This window comes from Delphinus delphis, chromosome 3 (assembly GCF_949987515.2).
Source record: "Delphinus delphis chromosome 3, mDelDel1.2, whole genome shotgun sequence".
NCBI lineage: Eukaryota > Metazoa > Chordata > Mammalia > Artiodactyla > Delphinidae > Delphinus > Delphinus delphis.
Genome location: NC_082685.1, coordinates 123,695,791 through 123,715,788, shown reverse-complemented (window position 1 = coordinate 123,715,788; position 19,998 = coordinate 123,695,791). Strand labels below are relative to the sequence as shown.

At 39.1% G+C, this 19,998-nt stretch overlaps 1 non-coding gene across 1 annotated transcript; it reads right to left on the bottom strand.

The window, feature by feature from the left end:
- Positions 1 to 5,438: 5,438 nt before the first annotated feature.
- Positions 5,439 to 5,545, bottom strand: LOC132423825 (U6 spliceosomal RNA). Its single transcript, XR_009519127.1, has one exon. It is a non-coding gene; the product is annotated as a U6 spliceosomal RNA (small nuclear RNA).
- Positions 5,546 to 19,998: the final 14,453 nt, after the last annotated feature.

Sequence of the window (19,998 nt, the reverse complement as noted above, 5' to 3'; positions counted from 1 at the left end):
TCGTTCTCAAGATTGCTTTGGCTATTCGGGGTCTTTTGTGTTTCCATACAAATTGTGAAATTTTTTGTTCTAGTTTTGTAAAAAATGCCAGTGGTAGATTGATAGGGATTGCATTGAATCTGTAGATTGCTTTGGGTAGTAGAGTCATTTTCACAATGTTGATTCTTCCAATCCAAGAACATGGTATATCTCTCCATCTGTTTGTATCATTTTTCATTTCTTTCATCAATTTCTTTCAGTTTTCTGCATACAGGTCTTTTGTCTCCTTAGGTAGGTTTATTCCTAGGTATTTTATTCTTTTTGTTGCAATGGTAAATGGGAGTGTTTTGTTAATTTCACTTTCATATTTTTCATCATTAGTGTATAAGAATGCAAGAGATTTCTGTGCATTAATTATGTATCCTACTACTTTACCAGATTCATTGATTAGCTCTAGTAGTTTTCTGGTAGCATCTTTAGGATTCTCCATGTATAGTATCATGTCATCTGCAAACAGTCACAGCTTTACTTCTTCTTTTCTGATTTGGATTCCTTTTATTTCTTTTTCTTCTCTGATTGCTGTGGCTAATCAACCTTGTCTTGCTCCTCATCTTAGAGGAAATGGTTTCAGTTTTTCACCATTGAGAATGATGACCTTTATTACGTTGAGGTAAGTTCCCTCTATGCCTATTCTCTGGAGGGTTTTTAATCATAAATCAGTGTTGAATTTTGTTGAAAGGTTTTTCTGCATCTATTGAGATGATCATATGGTTTTTGTCCTTCAGTTTGTTAATATGGTTTATCACATTGATTGATTTGCGTATATTGAAGAATCCTTGCATTCCTGGGATAAACCCCACTTGATCATGGTATATGATCCTGCTGTTGGATTGTGTTTGCTAGCATTTTGTTGAAAATTTTTGCATCTATGTTCATCAGTGATATTGGCCTGTAGTCTTCTTTCTTTGTGACATCTTTGTCTGGTTTTGGTATCGGGGTGATGGTGGCCTCGTAGAATGAGTTTGGGAGTGTTCCTCCCTCTGCTATATTTTGGAAGAGTTTGAGAAGGATAAGTGTTAGCTATTCTCTAAATGTTTGATAGAATTCGCCAGTGAAGCCAGCTGGTCTGGGGCTTTTGTTTGTTGGAAGTTTTTTTTTTTTTTTTTGCGGTACGCAGGCCTCTCACTGTTGTGGCCTCTCCCGTTGCAGAGCACAGGCTCTGGATGCACAGGCTCAGCAGCCATGGCTTACGGGTCTAGTCGCTTTGCGGCACGTGGGATATTCCCGGACCGGGGCACGAACCCATGTCCCCTGCATCGGCAGGTGGACTCTCAACCACTGTGCCACCAGCGAAGCCCTGTTGGAAGTTTTTTAATCACAGTATCAATTTCAGTGGTTGTGATTGGTCTGTTTATATTTTCTGTTTCTTCCTGGTTCAGTCTTGGAAGGTTTTGCTTTTCTAAGAATGTGTCCATTTCTTCCAGGTTGCCCATTTTATTGGCATGTAGTTGCTTGTAGTAATCTCTCATGGTCCTTTATATTTCTGCAGTGGCAGTCGTTACTTCTCCTTTTTCATTTCTAATTCTGTTGATTTGAGTCTTCTCCCTGTTTTTCTTGATGTGTCTGGCTAATGGTGTATCAATTTTGTTTATCTTCTCACAGAACCAGCTTTTAGTTTTATTGATATTTGCTATCATTTCCTTCATTTTTTTCATTTATTTCTGATCTGATCTTTATGATTTCTTTCCTTCTGCTAACTTTGGGGTTTTTTGTTCTTCTTTATCTAATTGCTTTAGGTGTAAGGTTAGGTTGTTTATTTGAGATGTTTCTTGTTTCTTGAGGTAGGATTGTATTGTGATAAACTTCCCTGTTAGAACTCTTTTGCTGCATCCCATAGGTTTTGGGTCATCGTGTTTTCATTGTCATTTGTTTCTAGGTATTTTTTTTTTAACGTCTTTATTGGAGTATAGTTGCTTTACAGTGGTGTGTCTAGGTATTTTTTGATTTCCTCTTTGATTTCTTCAGTGATTTCTTGGTTATTTAGTAGTATATTTTTTAGCCTCCATGTGTTTGTATGTTTTGCAGATTTTTTCCTGTAATTGATATCTAGTCTCATAACGTTGTGGTTGGAAAAGATACTTGAAATGATTTGAATTTCCTTAAATTTACCAAGGCTTAATTTTTGACCCAAGATATGATCTATCCTGGAGAATGTTCCATGAGCACTTGAGAAGAAAGTGTAATCTGCTGTTTTTGGATGGAATGTCCTATAAATATCAATTAAGTCCATCTATTTTTAATGTATCATTTAAAGCTTGTGTTTCCTTATTTATTTTCATTTTGGATGATCTGTCCATTGGTGAAAGTGGGGTGTTAAAGTCCCTTACTATGATTGTGTTACTGTCGATTTCCCCATTTATGGCTGTTAGCATTTGTCTTATGTATTGAGGTGCTCTATGTTGGGTGCATAAATATTTACAGTTGTTATATCTTCTTCTGGATTGATCCCTTGATCATTACGTAGTGTCCTTCTTTGTCTTTTGTAATAGTCTTTATTTTAAAGTTTATTTTTTCTGATATAAGAATTTCTTCTCCAGCTTTCTTTTGATTTCCATTTGCATGGAATATCTTTTTCCATCCCCTCACTTTCAGTCTGTATGTGTCCCTAGGTCTGAAGTGGGTCTCCTGTAGACAGCATTTATATGGGTCTTATTTTTGTATCCCTTCAGCCAGTCTATGTCTTCTGGTTGGAGCATTTAATACATTTACATTTAAGGTAATTATTGATATGTATGTTCCTGTTACCATTTTCTTAATTTTTTTGGGTTTGTTATTGTAAGTCTTTTCCTGCTCTTGTGTTTCCTGCCTATAGAAGTTTCTTAAGGATTTGTTTTAAAGCTGGTTTGGTGGTGATGAATTCTCTTAGCTTTTGCTTGTCTGTAAAGGTTTTAATTTCTCCATCGAATCTGAGTGAGATCCTTGCTGGGTAGGGTAGTCTTGGTTGTAGGTGTTTCACTTTCATCACTTTAAATATGTCTTGCCACTCCCTCTGGTTTGCAGAGCTTCTGCTGAAAGATCAGCTGTTAACCTTATGGGGATTCCCTTGTGTGTTATTTGTTGTTTTTCCCTTGCTGCTTTTAGTATTTTTTGTTTGTATTTCATTTTTGATAGTTTGATTAATATGTGTTTTGGCATTTTTCTCCTTGGATTTGTCCTGTGTGGGACTGTGTGTGCTCCTTGGACCTGATTGATTCTTTCCTTTCCCACATTAAGGAGTTTTCAACTGTAATCCCTTCAAATATATTCTCAGTCCCTTTCTTTTCCTCTTCTTCTTCTGGGACCCCTATAATTCGAATGTTGGTGCATTTAACGTTGTCCCAGTGGTCTGTAAGACTGTCCTCAATTCTTTTCATTCTTTTTTCTTTATTCTGCCTTGCGGTTGTTATTTCAACTATTTTGTCTTGCAGGTCACTTATCTGTTCTTTTGCCTCAGTGATTCTGCTATTTATTCCTTCTAGAGAATTTTTAATTTCATTTATTGTGTCGTTCCTCATTGTTTGTTTCATCTTTAGTTCTTCTAGGTCCTTGTTAAATGTTTCTTGCATTCTGTCCATTCTATTTCCAAGATTTTGGATCATCTTTACTATCATTATTCTGAATTCTTTTTCAGGTAGACTGCCTATTTCCTCTTCATTTGTTAGGTCTGGTGGGTTTTTACCTTTCTCCTTCATCTGCTGTGTGTTTCTCTGTCTTCTCATTTTACTTAACTTACTGGGTTTGGGGTCTCCTTTTTGCAGGCTGCAGGTCCATAGTTCCCATTGTTTTTGGTGTCTGCTCCCATTGGCTAAGGTTGGTTCAGTGGGTTGTGTAGACTTCCTGGTGGAGGGGACTAGTGCCTGTTCTCGTGGATGAGGCTGGATCTTGTCTTTCTGGTGGGCAGGTCCACCTCTGGTGGTTTGTTTTGGGGTGTCTGTGCACTTATTATGATTTTAGGCAGCCTCTCTGCTAATGGGTGGACTTGTGTTCCTGTCTTCCTAGTTGTTTGGCATAGGGTATCAAGTCTTGGAGATTGCTGGTCATTAAGTGGAGCTGGGTCTTAGTGTTGAGATGTAGATCTCTGGGAGAGCTTTTGCCGCTTGTTATTACGTGGAGACAGGAGGTCTCTGGTGGACCAATGTCCTGAACTTGACTTTCCCTCTTCAGTGGCACAGGCCTGACACCCGGCTGGAGCAGCAAGACCCTGTCAGCCACATGGCTTAAAAGAAAAGTTTGAAAAAAAGAAAGAAGGAAAGGAAGAAGAGGGCAACCAAATCAAAAAGAAAATCCACCAATGATAACAAGTGCTAAAAACTATAGTAAAAAAATAACAAACAAAGAAACCCAGACAGAACCGTAAGGCAAATGGTAAAAGCAAAGCTATATAGACAAAATCTCACAAAGAAGTATACACATACACACTCAGAAAAAGAGAAAAAGGAAAAAAAATTTTACCTATAAAAAAAAAAGAGAGTAACCAAATCAATAAACAATTCTACCACTGATAATAAACTCTAAATACTAAACTAAGAGAAACATAAAACCAGGAACAAATTAGATGCGGAAAGCAAACCGCAAGTCTACAGTTGCTCCCAAAGTCCACCGCTTAAATTTTAGGATGATTCGTTGCCTATTCAGATATTCCACACATGCAGGGTACATCAAGTTGATTGTGGAGATTTAATCCGCTGCTCCTGAGGCTGCTGGGAGAGATTTCCCTTTCTCTTTGTTTGTACAGTTCCTGGGGTTCAGCTTTGGATTTGGCCTCCCCTCTGTGTGTAGGTCTCCTGAGGGCATCTGTTATTCACTCAGACAGGATGGGGTTACAGGAGCATCTGATTCGGGGGCTCTGGCTCACTCAGGCTGGAGGGAGGGAGGGGTACGGATGTGGGAAAGCCTGCGGCGGCAGAGGCCGGCGTGACATTTCACTAGCCGGAGGTTCACCGTGCATTCTCCCGGGGAAGTTGTCCTTGGATCATGGGACCCTGGTAGTTGCGGGCTGCACAGGCTCCCAGGAGGGGAGGTATGGAGAGTGACCTGTGCTTGCACACAGGCTTCTTGGTGGCGGCAGCAGCAGCCTGAGCATCTTATGCCCGTCTCTGGTATCCACGCTGATGGCCGCGGCTTGTGCCCGTCTCTGGAGCTCGTTTAGACAGTGCTCTGAATCCCCTCTCCTCGTGCCCTAGGAAACAATGGTCTCTTGCCTCTTAGGCAGGTCCAGACTTTTTCCCGGACTCCCTCCCGGCTAGCTGTGGCGCACTAGCCCCCTTCAGGCTGTGTTTGCGCAGCCAACCCCAGTCCTCTCCCTGGGATACGACCTCCGAAGCCGGAGCCTCAGCTCCCAGCCTCTGCCCGCCCTGGCGGGTGAGCAGACAAGCCTCTCAGGCTGGTGATTGCTGGTCGGCACCAATCCTCTGTGCGGGTGAAATATGGAACGCCTCACGAATTTGCGCATCATCTTTGCGCAGGGACCATGCTAATCTTCTCTGTATCGTTCCAATTTTAGTATATGTGCTGCTGAAGCGAGCACATAATTTTAATTTTAAAATTCATAAAATCTTTGTGAAATCTTTGTTGCCTGAGTCAGACTTGACCTTGTACTTATGTCTGATTCATATGGTGTGGTAACAAAGTTAATAACATCATCTAACATTCTACCTGCCTAATGACTTCCATATTCTTTTAAAATAGTGTACGTTTTCAAAAGAGTCATTAATATGGGCAGCCGACCCTGGCTTTTGCAGTCTCAAGGTACCATTATTCCATTTTTCTTCTGCCCTAAGATTGAGACCTTAGCTAAAATGACCCAGAAAAAGCCACCCAAATATTGAATTTGTTAATGAACTCCCCTTCCCATGATAGTTTTTATCATAATGAGAGAATATGAGCTAGTTCCATGATAATTGATAGGGCCATCCAGTTAAATATGGCAGACTAAGCACCTTTGCTACTTGTATTTATTTTTGTGAATACATGTATTCATCTTTGCTACTTTCCACAATCTCATGTATTTATCTTTGCTACTTTCTATAATCTCATGAGAAGGACAATAAAGAAATGAGTGTAAACTCGTAAGGACAGAAAACAGGAAAGGAGGGCTTCCCTGGTGGCGCAGTGGTTGAGAGTCCGCCTGCCGATGCAGGGGGCACGAGTTCGTGTCCCGGTCCGGGAGGATCCCACATGCCGTGGAGCTGCTGGGCCCGTGAGCCATGGCCGCTGGGCCTGCGCGTCCGGAGCCTGTGCTCCGCGACTGGAGAGGCCACAACAGTGAGAGGCCCGCGTACCACAAAAAAAAAAAAAAAAGAAAACAGGAAAGGAGAAGACAGTAGGTAAGCCTTGTCAGAATTTTAGAATTTTCAAGATATGGAAACAACCTAAGCCCATGAATAATTAATGGATAAATAAAATGTGGTATATATGTATACAATGGAATAAAAATCAGCCATAAAAAGAAGGAAATCCTGCCATTTGTGAAAAAACGTATGAACTTTGAGGACATAGAAGCAGAGCGTAGAATGGTGGTTGCCAGGGGTGGGGGTGGGGTGGGGTTAGGGAGATACTGGTCAAAGGGCACAAATTTTAGTTCTAAGATAAATAAGCTCTGGAGATCTAATGTAGAGCATGGTGACTATAGTTAGTAGTACTGTATTGTATACCTGACATTTGCTAAGAGAGTAGATCTTCAATCTTGCCACACACATACAGACAAAGGTAGTTGTGTGAGGTGATGGATATATTCATTAACTTGATTGTGGTAAGCATTTAAATATATATACATCTATCACGTCGTTACATTGTAGACCTTAAATATATGCAATTTTTATCAATCAATCCTACCTCAATAAAGTTGGAAAAAAAATATAAAAAGCAAATCCTACAAAAAAATTTTAGAACTGTGGCTGTCCGATATAGCAGCCGTTAACCACTTGGGCTACTTACATTTCAGTTGCTTAAAATTAAATAAAAAATTTAAAATTTAGTCATTCAATTCTATTAGCTAACGTTTTAAGTGCTCAGTAGCTACATGTGGCTACCATGTTGTACAGCATAGATATGGAACATTTCCGTTGTGGCAGAAAGTTCTATTGGACAGTGTTGTTTAAAGGATGGAAAGTAAACAGACAAACAGGAACTGAGTTAGGTTTCTCTACTATGTGCCTACATGCGTGTAGTGGGTTGAATGGGGGCTCCCCAAAAGATATGTCCATGTCCTAATTCCAGAACTGGTGAATGTGATCTCACTGGGAAAAGACCCTTTACAGATGTAATTAAGTTAAGGATCATGAGATGAGATCATCCTAGATTGCTGGGTGGATCCTCATTCCAATGATAAGTGTCATAAGAACGGAGAGAAGGTGATGTGAAAATGGAGGTAGCAACTGGTCTTTGGCTGCCATGGGCCAAGTAATTCCTGGAGCCATCAGAAGCTGGAAGAGGCAAGGAAGGATCCTCCCCTGGATTTTTCAGAGGGAGCCCTGCTGATTCCTCAGGTTTGGCCTTCTGGCCTCCAGAACTGTGATGAAATAAATTTCTGTTGTTTTAACCCACCAATTTTATGATGATTTTTTACAGCAGCCCTAGGAGAATAATAGATGGGGGAGGTCAAGAAGACTAAGTGTTTACTAAATGAAGAGTGTGAACCAGAAAGGCTCCAGAATGAGAGAAACTAGGCATGCATGAGGGCAGGACTAAGGTGCCTTCCTGTGAGAATCTGAGAGTAAGACTTTAATCCAAAAAGGGGAATTTATTAACAGAGTATCCCACAGATCATAAGGGTATCTCTTAGAGAAGAAGGGTTTTACATGGGCCAGACATCCCAAACTATGGCTAGGCATCCCCCTGCCCCCACTCAGAACCAAGAGCATCAGATCTGTCTTGTCCCAGGGGGCAGAGGGATAGTTGGTGTTCCCTTAGCTGTGGACTGAAGTACCAACTGACCTCATCCCCTGAGCACTTGGTTTCCTGAATGTTTATTTCTTCCTCTAGAGTTTTAGAGAAATTTTGCACTGTGCCTGATCCCTTCTTTGCTTCCTGCTTTGTTCTCACCTGTTTACCCAGCCTCTTCACTCCTGAGAGGTTTCTTCCCTCATTCTGCATGTGAGGTCCACCTCTGAAATGCATAGAACACAAAGATTATCAGAATGATCCCAAGGAGCGTCCCTGAGCATATCGGGCTAATTTTGTGATATCGTGACTATAGAGAGGTAGAGTTTTAGCTGTACCTGGCATAGGATGCACAAACAGGAGAATATCTCTTCTCTTTCCAAAAGGCAGAAGGTACTGTCTGCTGTGCTGGTCCTCTGTGACCACCTTAGGGAGGGATAAGAAAGCCCAACAGACCCTCACTGTGCTCCAGAAGGTAGTGAAACTCAGGTGCCAAGAGAGCCACAAAGAGAAAGCAAGTCTTGAAAGTTTCTGAGAGTGAAAGAAACTTGACTGACTGTTTCCTAGGTGTGAGATATAAAATAAGTCACTTAACCCCCTGAGGCTCAATATATAAAGGGGGTTATTGTGAGAAATAAGGAAATAAAAGGGAGGGGGGTGAGGTGATACTAGTCCAGTTCATGTATATTCTTTTACGTTCCAGTACGGGCCTGAGCAAGATAGGGAAACTGAGTTTGTGGGGTGTTGGATTAAAGTTACATGTATATATGTCCATGTGTGGGCCCCAAATAGTTACACAATGTCAAGAAGAAAAACAATGCAATTACTGGCCACTTGGAATCTTTTCTTTATGACCCAAAGAATGAAGAACATTGACAACATCTGGCTGCAAAAGTACCTTTCACTTTCTGGTGCCACCAGAAATGCTGCCTTCTTCTTCTTCTTTTTTTTTCTTTTTAACAAATATATTTATTTATTTATTTTTGGCTGCGTTTGGTCTTCGTTGTTGCACGCAGGCTTTCTCTAGTTGCAGTAAGCGGGGGCTACTCCTTGTTGCAGTGAGCGGTCTTCTCATTACAGTGGCTTCTGTTGTTGCAGAGCACGGGCTCTAGGTGCACGGGCTTCAGTAGTTGTGGCTCTTGGGCTCAGTAGTTGTGGCGCACGGGCTTAGTTGCTCTGTGGCATGTGGGATCTTTCCGGACCAAGGATCAAACCCGTGTCCCCTGCATTGGCAGGCAGATTCTTAACCACTGAGCCAGCAGGGAAGTCCACTGGCTTCTTTGGACATAATATAGTTTTGGTCCCTGGATGTCTCTAACTGGGTTCTGAAGGTTCTCTTTGCACCTCATGAGTTTGGACAATCCAGAGGCACTGGTTTCCCAACTCTTAAGGAATATTAGTTCAACTTTGATTCCTTTAAACCAATACAAGCACTGGAGGAATCTGGATCTCTTATGTTATTTTAGTTTTTATCCTGACCTTGAAATTATTTATTCATTTTGTTTTAGTTTTTAAAATTATATTTAAGTATCTGCTACCTAAACACATCAGCTACCTGGAATCAGTGAAAAGGTTTCCTTGAGAATTTTGAGATTTGGCATTCACGACTGAGTTCTCATTTAACACATTGCCTTTCATTTCACAGAAAGTCCTTGTCAAATTTTGCTCTTGTAAGTTGAATATAGCAGCCTAACAGCTTTTTTTTCTTTCTTTCTGTGGGGAAAAGGTGCTTTATTATAGAGTTGAAGGACTTCATTTTAATGTTGCAATCACTTCTTTAAAGTACTTTAAATTTATTTTCCCTATTATAGTCCTCTAATTTCCAGCTATGATCTGCAAAAAATGATTTGTTTTTTTGATGGAACACAATTTTCAAAGGTAATTAAAATAGTCTCCAGATAGGGAGACAACTAGCAAGATTAACAAATTATGTCACTTCTTTAAGTTTCATATTTATAGCAAAACCACATGTGTCTTATATGCAGATTTAACAACCTTTTGTATTTACTTGGCCTGGGAAATAGGGATATTAGTGGATAATGACTTTCACTGTAACACTAGGAGAGATGAGACACTTCTATTATAACAGGCTAGGATCAAACTCTTCTATTAGAGCCTTTTTTAGTCTTGTTTCTTAGCGTTCCACATTGCTTTTATAATTAGTTTCAAACTTAATCCTATAAAATTTGGCAGGGAAAAGAAAGAAGGACTTATGTGAAAATTCACATTTGCAATTGGATGAGTTTTAAGCTATTTAGCACAGACCTTTGATGACATATTAAGACAGAGATGCCCAAAGGATGAAATAAAGGGGTTTATAGTTATGTTATAGCTGTAGAATTACCCTAGATTTTCCCCCAGAGATAGAGTAATAATCTGGGGGCTTGAAGGTTGCCCTTAAGAATAGGGTAAATATTTACAGGTGTGCGTGGAACTAGATTTATTCTGTTGTATAAAAATTCTGTTATATAAAAAAAAAGATACATAAAGAATTTTTACCGGGAATTCTCTGGTGGTCCAGTGGTTAGGACTCCGTACTTCCACTGCAGGGGCCATGGGTTTGATCCCTGTTTGGGGAACTAAGATCCTGCAAGCTGTGTGGTGCAGCCAATAAAAAATTTAAAAATTAAAAAAAGAAAAGACTTTTTACCAATCAATAAGACAGAGATGAATGCTTTTATAAAAAAAATAATGGCTTGATGGATATCAATATTTAAAATATAAAAGAAGATACATGGTTAATAAATATAGTGAAAAATATTCAGTTTTATTAATAATCAACAAATGAAAACAAAGATATCACTTTGCCTATTAGATTTGAAGAGATCAAACAGATTGATAATATCCCACATTAACGAAAGTAAGGGGAACCAAATATTTATTACATAAGCAGGGTATGAGCAACAAGCTTCTTAGAGGGCAAGGTACACAGAAGAAAATCTTACAAAAAGTTTAGTCTGACTAAAGTCTGACTTGGCGATCCCATTTCTAGAATAATCTCAAAGAAGTAACAGGACAAATCCAAGAATGTTAATGATGGCTTTAGAAACAACTAAGCTCCAAGATATTAGTTAAATATATCATAGAACACTAATATCATTAAATATGCAGCCACTAATAAGAGTGATATATATTCTACTAGGAACTGATTCTCTATAAGTCTCTCAAATTTCTGCAAGTTTTGAGAGCAGAGGCACTGACTCCCTTTGTTCCAGATTACCTTTTCAAGCATGTCTGCATAGTGAATAGCCTTGGAAAACAGAGGTGGCTTCCTCCAGAGCAAAGAACAGGCATGCTTGCTGAAAAGATTTAGATGCTTAAAGCTCAGTTATTTTCCTGAAGTACAACCCAGGGTGTATGCAGGTATCATCTGGCCCTCTTTGCAATACCTTTGGGAATAGGAGGTTGGGAAACTGGTCTAAGAAAATACCGACGCTTTGCTTTTGCTATTTTTGTCAGTAATAGTCCTTTATCTCTGACCCAGGAGTCTTGTGTCTTCTGTCAGTATTCATGAAACTGTACCATGTTAACTTGTTAGCTTGTAGTGTAAAATCTCAGGCCGTCGCAGTTCTTGACCTATCTTTTTTCCTAATTAAAATTTTCCTGCTTTATTCTTACCAGTGCTTTTTAAAAATTTGAACTATATGTATACAATGAGGGATATAAAGATGAAAAAGTAAAAATTCTTACTAAGACCTCTTTGTAGAAATACATACTGTTCTGTAACTTGTTTTATCAAGGGTCCATGAAGAAAAAAAATTCTTTAAAGGTGAAAATCACAGTAACTCTAGCTCTTTCTAAGCTAAACTTATCAAAAGATCAAACTTTTATCAAGTACTGAGAAGATATTAGGATAGCTAGTCTTTTTACGTGGGCCTCTCACTGTTGCGGCCTCTCCCGTTGCGGAGCACAGGCTCCGGATGCGCAGGCTCAGTAGCCATGGCTCACAGGCCCAGCCGCTCCGCGGCACGTGCAATCTTCCCGAACCGGGGCATGAACCCGTGTCCTCTGGATTGGCAGGCGGAGTCTCAACCACTGTGCCACCAGGGAAGCCCGGATAGCTAGTCTTTTTAATGGCTATCTATGATACCATAGATCCCATCCCTCCATTGCATGGAGGTTTATGGTTTATTTAACCAGACTCCCATTGATAATTCGAGTTTTGGACTAACGCAAACAGTGATATGGTAAATCCTTGGTGGATTAATAGGATATAACTATAAACTAAAATAAAAGCATTCTCAGACCTGTGTTGAAGTGTTTTTAACCACAGGGATCAGTAGGGAGCCATAGGTTCATTTCATAGAACTAAGTCAAAGTGTTTTTGAAAAATAAACTGAAACAAAAAGCTATTAAATAGTATGTGTAGTGTGTCTTGTTTTGAATATATGAACAAGGAAAAGTCTGAAGAGAAGTCACTAAAATGTTATCAGTGGTTAATTCTGGGTTGTGGGATTAACGTTGACTTTTATTTTCTCTTTGTAATCCTTCATATTTTCTGATTTTTTTTGTACTAAGCATGCATTACTTGTATAATTAGAAGGTTAATAAAATGACTAAAATGAAGAGACAAGAGACAAAAAGGGCTAGGGTGAAAAAATGGGATATAGACACCAGACATCAAGAGATATGAATGAAAACTTTTGTGTCGAAGACATTCAAATAAGGTGATGGTTTTTAATTAGAATTGTTTGGTGCACGCTTAGCACCTCTTGAGTTCAGAGGAGAGAAATACTTTTCAATAAAAATAAAGGCCTTTGTAAAAACCAGGCATTCATTTATTCTTTTATTCATTCTCCATGGTTATATTTTTCTATCCTACGTTTATTATTAATCCATTATATTTCCGGAGTAACTGTTCTATGCCTGGTCTTGCTTAGATGCTTTAACAGATGCAATATCGGGAACAGGGATAATATGCTTTACAGTGATTTTTACCTAGGAATTTCTCTCAGTTTGTGGTTAATTGAGGGCTTTATTCCTGTTCTGTTTTATCGTGCTTTTGATCATTTTATTGCTCATTAGTCTGTTTTCTGCAAGTGTGTGGATAAGTGCAAGGATGCAGACACAAAATTGAGTCATCAATTTAGTCACATAATGATCAAATGAGGGTCTTGCAGAGAAATTACAGTGAGTCCCCCTGACACATTAGCTGCTCTTTTTTGGCCAGAATGTGTATGTGTTCATCAGATGATTTATGAATTAACAGCTAGTGGTTTAAATAGCTCTTTCCCCTTAGTTAGCAGTTTACATGGAAACACTAAAGCGTATGATGACAGGACTGAATGTGCACTTTTCTGGTTAGCGGTTATCAGATTTAGACCCTCACACTTAGCCTCTGGTAGTAGAGAGCTAGTTCCTATTAACAATCCTTTTTTAATCCTCTTCCCACCCGTAAAAATGACTGTCCTGATTTTCAGGGATGCCATCTTACATCTGCTCTTAATTTGGTCCACAGTCCTATGTATGAATAGTGTTAATGAGTCTGACTTCTTTCATAACATTTCTGACCTAGTACCTGGAAAGAGTATACCTTTTCAGCTCAGAGAAATTCCTGGTAGGTCAAGAAGCACTGTAATGTATTTAAGGGGAGACTTTCAGTTCATGCTGGGAGACAGTAGTTAATTTGTAAGTTTGTGGTGGGGTTTTAAATGCTACCATTAAGCTTGACAAAGTAGTTGATGGCATTTGGTCATGTTTTGTTCTCCCTGGAAGCCTCTGGCGGACTTAAAAATAAATCATTACAGACAGACCATTACATTTTATGAACAGTGAATGTGCTCAATAGTCCAGTATAAAATGCGCTAAGCTTCTCCACAGGCCATTGCTTTTACCTGAGGTCATGTGCACATTTCAAATACTGCTGACCATCTAAAAGGTGATTATTCCAATACGATGACTGCATGGCCAAAGCCTTCTTAAAGCATTTGACTGTGTTTGACCTATTGGTAAGGTGAGATTAAAACTTTGGTAGTATTACTGAGTGTTAAATCTAATGAAAACTTTTGGTTTTGGTCAGTGTCTAATTAAAACAACTTCTGACTGCATAAATGCTATCTATAGTCTATGAAAATGATGATAAAAGGTTGTTTTCTTTAATCAACAACACTTAAAAAAAAGCAACTCCAGGGCTTCCCTGGTGGCGCAGTGGTTGAGAGTCTGCCTGCCGATGCAGGGGACGTGGGTTCGTGTCCTGGTCTGGGAAGATCCCACATGCCGCGGAGCGGCCGGGCCCGTGAGCCATGGCCGCTGAGCCTGCGCGTCCGGAGGAAAAAAAAAAAAAAGCAACTCCAATGCAACTCTAGTTTTCCCTAAAAGAAAACGATGATTGACTTGAATTTTTTTATACTATTATGTACATGGTTATGTAAGTTCTCATTTTATAAAGTCTCTGCAAAAAAATGGAAAGGAGTTCATCATGATGGTTAATAACTGAGTTTGCATTCTGGTTCTAGTTATTAAGCTGCTTGACAGTGATTTAGAGACCTTGTCTCTAAAATAAGAATAATATCAGAGTCATTGATTATCTCAAATAAGGCAATGCTGCAAAAACAAACTTAGAAGTTACTCTACATATATGAAAATTTACTGTATTGTTGTTTTCATTGATATTTGCATAGCACCGGCTAATTGCTTATAATATTCTAAGATCTGTGGGGTGGGTATAGGCTATCTAGGCAACAAAACATTTCACAAAACTCAGTATGGTTTCTCTATTCATTGGAAGCAACATAGAAGAAGAATCACTGGGGCCTAAGAATTTGATATTGTCAAAGAAGCAGCCCAATTTTCTTTCTTTTTTCCTCCATTTCTGTTTTTTTTTCCTTTCTTTCTCATTTGCTTAAAAAAATACACCTTACTCACAAACCCTCTTTATCAAGACAGCATGTGGATGTGTGACGTTATGACTTTTACAGACCCACTGACCAAAGACCATCAGAAACATACCTGTAGTCAAAAAATGTTAAGTGTAATAGTAGGGAAGCATGTACACATGGGCGAACCTGGCTAAGACACTTACTAAATTTTGGGGATTAGAGTCAGCCAGAGGGTGGACTTGGTGGGGATTAGTCAGAATTTGGAAACTAGGTGAGTCTATGGTCTTATCTTGGACTATATGGTCTGAATGAGCTGCTGTTAAAACATTTGGGCTAAGATAGTTCGTCTTACATGCCACAATTTAGTACAATTTATCTAGTTCGTGAGTCATGGTATAATTTTGCAAGCTGTGAGTTCTATTTCACTTCTTGGTTACTCTTTCTTGAGCCTGAGCTGAAGGAGAGGCCACGATCTCTGGGACATGCTCAACCGGGATCTGTGCTATTGTCCTGTACCTGCTGATCTGAAGGTTATTCAGAGAATGTTGTCTGCAGTTGAATTAGAGTTAGTTCCTCGTGTTTGGAACATTGTATGTTCCATAATCTATTTGGATATGGATTGATTAGATTTTCCAGTGTCTGAATAATTAGTCGTCCACCTGATGGTTTGTTAGAGATTACCATGATTAAAAATGGAGCTGTCTACTAACAATTTATAATCTTGAACCAGCAGAGAGGCAAGAAAATAGCCAAGAGGATATGGCACAAAACCATGCAAAGCACTGCAAGGTAATCAGTGTTTTCTGCCTCTGAAGAGGTTTGGTTTGGAAGGTATTAGATGGAAGCCGTCTACCTCATATAGTCTTCAATTTGGGGACTAAAAAGCCTTGGACATCATCACTCAGTCACAGTTGACTTTTCCTGCTGGTATCAGTGGTACCTGTCAATTATTTCCTGTAGTATCATAGTCCAGGGTATACGGCACACTCTTTTGCTTAGGTTCTTTTGGTGTTTATCCTAGAAGATTCAGTTCCTAATCTTAAGCTGATGGCAGGGGCTTTTAGGTGAATATTAGGAGAAAACAGATACATTTTGGATGATATGATTAAAGGGCTCTGGTTAACTTATTATAGTAACTAACAGTATTAGAGTAGAGGAGCGTGGACTTCTATATTAAGCAAAAATACATAATTGTTTTCATAAGGATTTAGTCAAGGATTTTCCTAGATTTAGAACATGATATGGATTGTGAAGATCTTGACAAATCTCCAGGCCTTCAATTTATCCATAAAAGTATACATGAATGTTACTAGTTGACAAGCGTGCTTTAACATAGAGGCAAAAATATTTTGTACACATTGTATCATCTTTTATATGAACATAAATGTGCTTCTTTCTATGTTAAAACACACGATTATTGAAATATATTTATATTAACTCATTTTACTTGTATATAATTCATCTTGGAAGGCTGAACTTCTCTTTTGAATGATACTGTTAAAATAGGATTTATCTTATGGAAAAACATAAGATAACGTATCTCCTCTTTGAGTAAACTTTGAAAACTCTGTAAAGAGACTGACCATTTAGTCTTAGAAGAAGAACCTAACTTTTTACCCAAACCACTTCTTTGCATTTTATAAATTGGTGAGGAATTCAGTTAGATCCTCACAAGCTTCATTAAGCTTCATTCCCACTCAAAATTAAAAATATAGTCTCATCAATTTTTAAATGTAAAAAGTGAATATGTTTAGACTACTCTTGATTGATATTTATTTTGATTGAAAAATGCCAGAAATTCATGTGTGGCTGATATTTTTGAGCAGAGAACCTGTATCTTGATCTTAATAGTTTTAAAAGCTAACTTTTAGTTTTGTTTCTTCCTTCCTTGGTTGCTACCCAAGTCCCAATGTTTGTTATTTCCTAAAGTGACAGTTTTAGCAGAATTTGAAGTTTTGTTCCTATAACAGTATGAAACCATTAAAGAAATAAGTTCAGTTTCATCTTGGCATTTATTTGCGAATGGGATACTATTTTTGGACGGCAGGCTGACATCTGTCTAAGTTATCTTCTAATTAATCTGACATAAACTTTCTGAGGCGGTATTTTTCTACACCATTGGTCTCTCAACTTTTAAATTATGCCTCCATCAGCAAAATATTTTGAAAATGTCTCTCTGTAAAAAGTGTGTGTATAGTTTTTTCAAATTGTGTACATGTACTATTGTCATTCTGTATGTTAAATATTAAGAAAGTCTAATTTCTAATTTTGAGATAAAAATAGAAATTCTATTAATTTAAAACATATTTTCTGGGGTATATAACCCCATTTTCAAAACTACAGTCTTACAGTTCTCATTCTTTTTTCTAAACATTCTAACTTACCAGGTACTTGTAATTTATTTTATTCTATTATTTTATTTATTTTTGGCTGCGTTGGGTCTTCATTGCTGTGCTCAACCTTTCTCTAGTTATGGCGAGCAGGGCCTACTCTTCGTTGTGGTGCGCAGGCTTCTCATTGCTGTGGCTTCTAGGCGCAGCACGGGCTTTAGGCGCACAGGCTTCAGTAGTTGTGGCTCGTGGGCTCTAGAGCTTGCACTCAGTAGTTGTGGCACATGGGCTTAGTTGCTCTGCGGCATGTGGGATTTTCCTAGACCAGGGCTCGAACCAGTGTCCCCGGCATTGGCAGGCAGATTCTTAACCACTGCACCACCAGGGAAGCCTCTCATTCTTAGTGATTTTTCTGCTCTCATGTTTCTTCGGGATGCATCTCACGTCTATAACGGGGTAGTGATTCTCAGCTGGAGAGAGAATCTGAGAGGAGACGCCTGAGAAAGGTGATTAGAAAAGGCCTGCCCATGACCCCCATGCGAACCCCCTGCCCTGCTGTTCTTGCCACCCCAGCCATCCCATCTCATGGAAGTGTGGTGACTGCTAGAAACAGTTTGTTTTGTAAGTAGAATCATTTTTTAAATGTGCTGGGAGAATCTATGACTTAAGGGTTTTACGGGGACTCTCAGTTTGTGATGTAAATAGTCATTTGCTTTTGGGGAGTGTTAATCCATATTTCCATATGCTATTGGCCTAAGGAGTTCTCTAGCATGAAAATATTAGGTGATGGCAGGGGGACCTGATCATGAGAGCCTCAGAAGCTTTCATTTTAAGTGTCAATTAGAATGGATGATTGAAGCCAATATCCCGATAATTCAGACCAAATTCCTTCCTTTTTTTTGTTTTTCATTTTAAAAAATTGAGGAATAGTTGATGTACAACATTATATGTTACAGGTGTACAATATAGTAATTCACAGTTTTTGAAGGTGATACTCCATTTATAGTTATTACAAAATATTGGCTATATTCCCTGTGTTGTACAATATATCCTTGCAGCTTATTATTATTATTATTATTTTGCAGTACTCGGGCCCCTCACTGTTACGGCCTCTCCCGTTGCGGAGCACAGGCTCCGGACGCACAGGCTCAGCGGCCATGGCTCACGGGCCCAGCCGCTCCGCGGCATGTGGGATCTTCCCAGACTGGGGCACCAACCCGTGTCCCCTGCATCGGCAGGGGGACTCTCAACCACTGCGCCACCAGGGGAGCCCTTTGCAGCTTATTTTATACACAATAGTTTGTTCCTCTTAATCCCCTACCCCTTTATTGCCCCTCCCCCTTCCCTCTCCCCTCTGGTGACCACTAGTTTCTTCTCTGTATCTGTGAGTCTGTTTCTTTTTTGTTATATTCACTAGTTTGTTGTATTTTTTAGATTCCACTTATAAGTGATATTATATAGTATTTGCCTTTCTCTGACTTATTTCACTTAGCATAATGCCCTCCAAGTCCATCCATGTTGCTGCAAATGGCAAAATTTCATTCTTTTTTTTATGTCTGAGTAGTATTCCATTGTGTATACATACCACATCTTCTTTATCCATTCATCTGTTTGGATTTTTACTTTTTGAATTTTATTTTATTTTTTTATACAGCAGGTTCTTTTTAGTTATCCATTTTATGCATATTAGTGTATATATGTCAATCCCAGTCTCCCAGTTCATCACAGCCCCACCACTTAGGTTGCTTCCATATCTTGGTAATTGTAAATAGTGTTGCTCTGAACATTGGGGTGCCTGTATATTTTTGAATTAGTGTTTTCGTTTGAAATATACAGGGGTGAATTATTTTTAAAAATCCCTAATCTCTGCTTCTTTTCTTGACCAGTCTCAGCAACTTGGGTAGTATTTCTGAGACAACGTTCTAACAATAGTCCCAAGAGGAAGCCCTGAAAAAAGGTTCTGTGATCAAATAAGTTTGGGAAACACTTCCTTCTTGTCCCTTCTTTTGGAGAGTCACCAGGCATTAAAGATTATGAGGTGTCCTGCAGTAAAGAACATTTGAACTCTGTTTAACCCAGTGTTTCCTAAACTTCTTTGACAGGGAATTTATATAAAATTTGTTAATTTAGTGTAAAACTGGTGATCTTTGAAATATACTTTGGGAAATGCTAGATTATAATATATATATGTGTGTATATATATATGTGTGTGTGTGTGTGTGTGTGTGTGTGTGTGTGTGTGTGTGTGTGTATGTTTCTATAACCACAAATGCTAGAATGAAAAGTCCCCATCGATAGCCACATGTCTGGGGAGAAGCCAGCATGGCTGGGATATGAATGGTCCACAATCACATCATAGTTACCTGCTGCTGCTGCTGCTGGTGTGAGGGGTTTGTTAAGGAGATCCTCCAGGCCATCACTGGGCTTGTTAATAATTCAGCTTTATCCCAAGGAGAATAGCTACCTGGTGCCTTGGAGAGAGCTGCTAGACTAGAGGTTGGCCCCGTGCTAAACTAGAGGTTTGCCCAGAGCTTCTTTGTCCTGAGGCCCACCCACAGTTCTGCTGTCTTTTATGGGGATGGGGAGGAACAGGGTGGAGTGTCTTGGGCAGAGTAGAGAGGCCCAAGGACTGTGTCAGTGAAGATGCTAAAGAAAGTGGGGAAAGATGAGATTGAATAGTGGGAAAGCCTTGAGCTCCCCCTAGAGGTACGTATACAGGCATCACTATTGTGGCAGGAAACTTGAAAATAAAAATTTTTTAGACTTGCATATCATAGATATTATTTGAAGTTCCATTTAGTCTTTTATTTAAAAAGTAGACAGAGTGGTTACCCTTTAATATTAGCATTTATTTGAATTTAGATGTTATTTTTCAATGGCAGTATTTATGTAATAGCTACTCCTATATAAGAACTACAAACCAGTCAGCATCTACATCCTTTTTGGGTAAG